Raw genomic sequence first — 7,661 nt, forward strand, 5'->3', positions numbered from 1 at the left:
CCAAGTAGCTGGGACCACAGGCACCCGCCACAATGCCTGGCTATTTTTTGGTTGCAGCCATCATTGTCGTTTTGGCAGGCCCGGCCTGGATTTGAACCCGCCACTTTGGGTGTATGTGGCTGGCGCCTTAGCCACTTGAGCCACAGGCGCCGAACCTCTCTATTACATTTTTATGTGAAAGGTCTCCAAAGATAAATGGTTAAGTAAAAAATGCAAAGTATAGGGCAGCGCCTGTGGCTGAAAGGAGTAGAGTGCTGACCCCATATGTCAGAGGTGGTGGGTTCAAACCCAGCCCCGACCAAAACCTGCAAAAAAAAAAAAAAAATGCAAAGAATACAACAGGGTGTAGAATGTTTAAAAAAAAAAAAAGGAAGAGGACAATAAGAATAGAAATTTGTATTTGTTTATATAATTGTACTTGTGGTGTAGGCAACGGAGAGGCTAAGAAATCAGTCACAGAAGTTTGGGGAAAATAAAAAAAATGGGTGGATGGGAAACAAGTTATAGGCAGACTTTTCCTCATATGCACGGTAGATGTCAATATTTTAAAGTTTCTGAACCAAGTGAAACAAAAAACAAATGCAGAAAAGGAAAACAAAAATACAGAGGAAATTTCTGCTCCAAGCAAAGTGCTGAGTGAAATACCTCCTTGCTGAGTGCGCAGGGAGGGAAGGGAACCTTGGTGACTGCCCCGGTCACAGCTCATCTTGTCAAGGTTTCAGCGTAATTAAGGCCTTGTGAGTCTCCCAAACTATTGATCTGGGACCAGAAAGCATTAGATGAATTCCCAGGAGTCTCAAGCCTTCTCAAGGTGTTTCTCTAAACTCCACATCTCTCTCGCTGGTAGCCAGTAGCTCCTGCATGCTCCGGCGATGGCTGAGGGCCACTGTTGGTGACAGGGGCAGAGACTAGAGAGGTCAGGAAAGATCTCTTACAGCAGTTAATTTTCAACCAGTGTGCCGTGAGAGGATCTTAGGTGTGCTGCAAAAAATGTTAAAGAACATTAGTTAAATTATTTTTGAAAGAAGTTCAAATCATAGTAAGTATACCTTTCTTTTTTTTGAGACAGAGTCTCAAGCTGTCACCCTGGGTAGAGTGCCATGGTGTCACAGCTCACAGCAACCTCCAACTCCTGGGCTTAAGCGATTCTCTGGCCTCAGCCTTCCAAGTAGCTGAGACTACAGGCGCCCATCACAATGCCTGGCTATTTTTTTGTTGCTTAGCTGGCCCAGCCAGGTAGGAACCCGCCAGCCTCCGTGCGTGTGGCCAGCGCTGTAACCACTGTACTATGAGTGCCAAGCCCATTGGCTTTTTCTTAAAAGGGTTTGCTCCATCTTGGAATAGACCCTTACCTTTCACCTGATCTCTTTCCTGGGCTCCAGCCTCATGTACCCTCCTGTGAGGGCCACCATCCTCTTGGGCAGAAAATAGTCAAAATTGGGAATTATTGACTACAACAACATAAATGAAAACAGTATTAATCACAGTTGCCATTTACTGAGTGCTTACTGAAAGGCGTGGGACTTCACATGCATTATCTCCTTTGATCTTGACAACACTGATAAGAGGAAGGTACTATTATTGACCCATTTAGGGGATTAGGAAAAGGGCATGGCGGGGGGGGGGGGTTAAATACGAATGCTCATTGACTTTCTTCCCCAGCCAGCCCTTCCTCCCAGATTCCTTGCATTAGCACAGGCTTCTTCAGTGTCTGTCAATGGCATTGGAACCTTAGGATCATTTCTGAGAAATAGTTTGGTTTTGGTGACAGACATAGGAGTTTTAGTCTTGACTCAGCTCATGTAGCGGTGTGGCATGGGGGAAGGCACTCCTGTGCTCTGTTTCTAGGTCTCTGGGTGTGTGAAATGGTCTAGCAATAACTGGTGGGCAGCTGTGACTGCCTGTCCAGTGTCCCAACCCCACGGGGGGTCGTTGGGTCAACCATGGTCTTATAGTTCATTGCTTCTGATTATAATTGACTGAGCAGGGGTGGGCATTTCACTTGAGCTGGCCAAAGTCTTTCACTGGGCCTTTTTAAGCTGAACCTAACACAAACAGCTGGCCCCTCTCTAGCATTCATAACTGTAAGATGAAGGCTTGGGAGCTGGGAGATGCCATGTTGGCGTCAGTGAGGGGAAAATCTGTCACAGCGGAGGAAAGCAAAATAACAGTGAGAGCAGCAGAAGTGAGACCCAGAGAAGGGTCTCTAGCCCCACTCTCCCAAGACCATGCTATTTCCTGCCCCTTCCATAATTACCCTATTGCATCCTTCAGTAAGGCCCCTTAGGACCTGACCTAGTGGCTGAGGTTGTGGATAAAGTTAGATGAGGGGCACTCATTACATTAAATGGAAAAAACAAGTCCTCAGTAAGTGATAACTGTTATTACTATTGTGAAGAGAGCACAGAGTTAGCTCAGATTCACTGTCTGTCTATGGACCAGGAGAAGGTTAAATTCTATTTCCTATATGCTGCTGGGAGTTGAGGGTTGGGGTCCAAGAAAGCTTCTTGGACAAGACAGTCTTGGGAGGCCAGGAGGAGGACAGAAGACATCCCCACAGGTGCTGAAATGAGACAGGTTTTGCTAAAGCCTAGAGCTGAGTGGGCTGGGGGCTCACCCTCCCTCCCCTGTTCTAGGCCTTTGGGGCCAGGCTCTGAGGGTTGCTTGGCACCCCCATCTGGTTCTTGCCTTGTTCTTATCACAGTGGTTTGCCATAGGCCATACCTGCATGCACATGGAACATGCCAGGGCAAAGCACAGAGAGTGGCAGGGATACTCAGGAGGGGCATACCTAATGCCTTCAGGGAATCAAAGAGGGCTTCCTGGAGGCGGTGACATCTAAGCAGTGACCAAAAAAGGAATATTGCTACTTGCTACTATCCATGAAGGATGTCTTACATATGAGGTGTTTTAGATGCTTTCTCTCAATTAATTAATTAATTAATTTTCTTTTTTGAGACAGAGTCTTAAGCTGTTGCCTTAGGTAGAGTGCCTCCATGGCATCATCAGCTCACAGCAACCTCCAACTCTTGGGCTCAAGCTATCCTCTTGTTTCAGTTTTTCTATTTGTAGTAGAGATGGGGTCTCATTGTTGCTCAGGCTGGTCTTGAACTTGTGAGTTCAAGCAATCCACCCGCCTCAGCCTCCCAGAGTGCTAGGATTACAGATGTCAGCCATGGCGCCTGGCCTATCTCCCTTACTTTAATCCTGTCTGCCACCTTGAGAGGGACGTTTGATTATGCCCATTGAATAGATGAGGAAACTGAGGCTCTATCAGGTGAGTCTCCCAGTCACACATCTTCAAAGTGGTGGAGGTTGTATTTAACCTCTAAAGTTTTAAAGTATATGTTTTGAATCATAGAAACAAGAATAAATAAGAGTTGGGGAGGGAACCAGGTCACTCCCTGCAGGTGGAACTCGAGATCTAGTTGCACTTCTGGAGAGGAAGCAGCTGGGGTGGGTGTTGGCCAGCGCACAAGGGGCCTTGTAAGCTGTGAGTGGGGGAGAGAGTCTGTGTTCGGGGAGAGACCCAAGTGCAGCTGAGTGACAGAGAAGGCCAGAGCTAGCTAGATGCTACCAGGTAAGCACCATGCCAATAAATGCAGCTGCAGTGGCTCGGATGCCAGTGCACAGGCCAGAGGGCCACATGCCCTGGGTGACAGACCTCCTCCTGGGTCCCACTGTTTATCACAGCCCCGCTTTGTGCAGGGCACTGGAGATAAGGAGCCGAGGGACTCAGACCCTCTTCATCTGGAGTGAGGCCAAGCTGGGGATTCTCAGCCAATCACCACGCTATCCCTAAATGAGCCATAATGACTCCTGATTGCTCCTTTGTCACTGGGCTGGCTCTCAGAGCCACTTGCATCTGGGCTGTGAGGAGCATGCTCTGCAGACCAGCATGCACTGCTGGTTTCCTATTTTAGGATGAGCTCTCATGTTAACAGGCAGGCACAGTGAGTGTGGGTGAAAAGGACAGTTCCCCCTGGGCAGGACTTTACAGCTGGTGAAGCACTTTGCTGACTGTGGGGGTAGAGTCATGTCCCTGTTTGACTAATGAATAACTGAGGCTCGGAGAGGAGGTAGGTATGAGATTCCAGGGAGCAGATAATGGAGCCACATGAGTTTCATCCACTAATTCATTCCCCAGACATTTAGTGAACACCTATTTTGTGTCAGGCATCCTGCTGGGTGTTAAATCTAAGCCCACAGCTTTTCCGATTGTGACAGCATTCCTGTTTATGGAGCATTTACTGCGAGCCAGGTGCTTCTCTCCCTACATTCCAGCAGTGGCTGCTGTCATCCTAAACAGCCATTACATGCGGGACACTGCTGGACAGGCCCTGGCGAGGCTGGAGGCACCTACGAGCTGACATCTGGAGATGATTCACTTCCAAGGCCGCTGTCTTGCAGATAACTTAGGAGACTGGACTCCATAGTTCTGGTCAAGGGCCCAGGGCACTTTGTGTACCCAGTGAAACATTAACTAGCTATACATTTAGTCTAAGTAAAACTCCATTAAGGATATAACTACCTTAAAAACAAGAGATACTGGCTCAGCGCCTATAGCTCAACCGGCTAAGGCGCCAGCCACGTACACCTAAGGTGGCGGGTTCGAATCCCCAGCCCGGACCCGCCAAACAACAATGACGGCTGCAACCAAAAAATAGCCGGGCGTTGTGGCGGGCGCCTGTGGTCCCAGCTACTTGGGAGGCGGAGGCAGGAGACTCGCTTGAGCCCAGGAGTTGGAGGTTGCTGTGAGCTGTAATGCCAGGGCACTCTGCCCAGGGGGACAGCTTGAGGCTCCGTCTCAAAAAAAAAAAAAAAAAACGAGATACTTTAGCCTTGTAATCTATAAGAGGGGACATCTATTTAATATGTACTATTCTGATTAATAACATGCTTTTACTATGAAGATATAAAAGTAACAATTAAAAAAAACCTCTAAAAAGCAGAATAACTCGTTAACAAAATATCCTTGCTGTTCTCTAAAATTACTGACTTTTCTGTAAATAAAAATAAAATTGTTGGCCGGATGCGGTGGCTCATGCCTGTAATCCTAGCACTCTGGGAAGCCGAGGCAGGTGGATCTTTTGAGCTCATGAGTTGGAGACCAGCCTGAGCCAGAACGAGACTCCATCTCTAAAAATAGCCAGGCATTGTGGCCGGTGCCTATAATCCCAGCTACGTGGGAGGCTGAGGCAAGAGGATCACTTGAGTCCAAGATTTTGAGGTTGCTGTGAGCAATGACACCACAGCACTCAACCCCAGGGCTACTGAGTGAGACTCTGTCTCAGAAAAAATACATAAATAAATAAACATATAAATAAAATTTGTTGATATCTCATCTGCTTCTCTGTTGATTGACTTGGGTGACAAACGGACTCTGGCCCAACAACATGGGGAGCCTGTGTGGACTGATAGGGATCAGGCGTGTGCACACACAACTGGAGACTGCGTTGTACTGAAAGATGCTACTGGAACACCATGTGAAGGCCTCTCCACGTCTTCTTGGGACTCTATCTGCAGCGGCACACACTGCCTGGTTTAATAATGAATGTCTCACCTTTTCCTTCCCCTGCTGGGGTACAGTTCTAGGATGATTGATGTTATCCCCATTTAACAGATGAATAAAGTGAAACAGAGGCTGGGAGTCACCTGCCCAAGGTCACTTGACCAGCAGTTGGCAGGGCTGACACCAGAGCTGAGCTCTGCACCAACATCCCCCTCAGGCTGGCCAGCGGTCATGAAGCCAGCCTGGGGGCTCTTGGGGCCTGGCAGGCAGTATATAGGACAACCTGTCCCCTCACTGTGAAACACCAAACCCCTCCCCCCTTTTCACCTCCCCTTCCCCACATCCCAGCTCTGCTCTGAGCTATTAACCAGGTCACGCTGGCTTGTCCCAGTCCAATAGTTCCCTTAATTGCCTTTTTATAGCACGTCGTACAACTGTTCATTACGCTGTCATATTTCCCCTCGAAGGCAGCGATGGGGGAGCAGAGCTGTGGATGGGGACCCATCCAGGTGGCAGGGGCTGTGTGCAGGGCACCAATGTGTGAAGCTTATTTTCTACTTGGTCAGAATGAATTAAATGCGTGCTTCTCATACTTGAGTAATATACGAGCCACTTTTAGAAGGGAAGAAAATCATAGCCCCCTGCCAACAATGGACAAATTATCTTTATTACAATTTCACTGAAATACGTACAAACATAAAGCTGGGTATAAACTCCTCACCCTTTTAGCTGTACACAACTGGAAAAGCGAGGACAATACACTAATGCAATACGAACAAAGCTACAGAATCAGAAATTTCAAAAGAACGTGGATAATTTAAATGTGATGGATGGCGTGTTGCAGGAATTAAATTGCACTTGTACTGTGAACAGGGTCCTGTTCAGGCTTCAGCATTTAGCCCCCTACTGTTCTTTTGTCCTAAGGCTCATGGCAATTAAAGCAGTATTTGGTCATCCAGGAGACCTAGAATCTGTAGGTAGATTTTATTTTCTATATAAAATACAATAATATAATAGAAAATTAACCAATTCTGAGAGAAAGCTCACACAAGTTCGGAAACAATAAATGTTCCAGGAGCCTTTATCAGCCATACAGGTTTAAGTCATCCTATGGGGAAGAGCCGTGTACTCTTGGGGGTTATTGCTTCAACATATGAGTTTGGGAGGGTATCATAATTTGACCCACGGTATTCAGTGAGGTGGGTTATTTTAGGTTTAGGTGGGAGCAGGTTTTGACTGGCAAAGGGTGACCCTTGAGGCTTCTAACTAAAGCCAACATCATATGCAGCTCCCTTAGCCTCAATGATCCAAGATTACCCCCATCAGTGCCTTTCTGACCTCACCCTTCCCCTTGCTTGTGCCCATCCAAGTATCCAAAACCATCTCCCCGCATGCAGTTCTGCAGGGGAGGACTAAGATGACAGTGAATTAGCCTCAGGATTGTGAAAAGTAAGAAAACAATCCCCAGAGAGTGCTTTCAACCGTGTCTGGCAGGCAAAGAACACTCATTAAAGAGGTGAGCTCTGCATTGACAGGCTCAAGGGTGCAGGAAGTCAGACATAACCCCTTCACTCTCCTGGAGTCCAAGATCATTGTCGCAAGGCCACTGGAAGCCAGAGCCTCCACCATAGCTGTCCTTCCCAGTTGTCATAACTGGGGACCCACAGATTTGTAAGAGTGCTGAATGATGCTGCAAAAAGTCTTTGAATCCAGTAGGGCACTCCAAGGGCTAGAAGAACAAAAATCATGTTTCACACAGGCATGTATGACTGGTTTTCAACTATACAGAAGATGATATGGGCATAAAAGTCAAATCCATTTAGAAGAGCTCCAGAACTCAGAATTCAGAGCTGGACTTTGGCCATTGTACATGTCAACCAATTATACTAATTTAATGCAACCCGTGAGTGTATATTGGGTGTCTACTCTTACACTGAGGATACAGTGGAGAACAAAGCTGACATGCTTCCTGCCTCCCAGCATATTTGGAGGCCGTGTTCTCAGAAAAGGGCAGGAAACCGCTGGTCTAACCCACCTGGTCATGTCCAGGGCTCCTCCTTGTTCCAGACAGCTTCTCTTGGTTTTAAAGGCTACATGGGGCAAGACTGGGTCCCCATGTCCCCTGCACCATGGCCCCTTCTGAGAGCTT

Source organism: Otolemur garnettii, unplaced genomic scaffold (genome assembly GCF_000181295.1).
Source record: "Otolemur garnettii isolate 467f Iridium unplaced genomic scaffold, OtoGar3 scaffold00023, whole genome shotgun sequence".
NCBI lineage: Eukaryota > Metazoa > Chordata > Mammalia > Primates > Galagidae > Otolemur > Otolemur garnettii.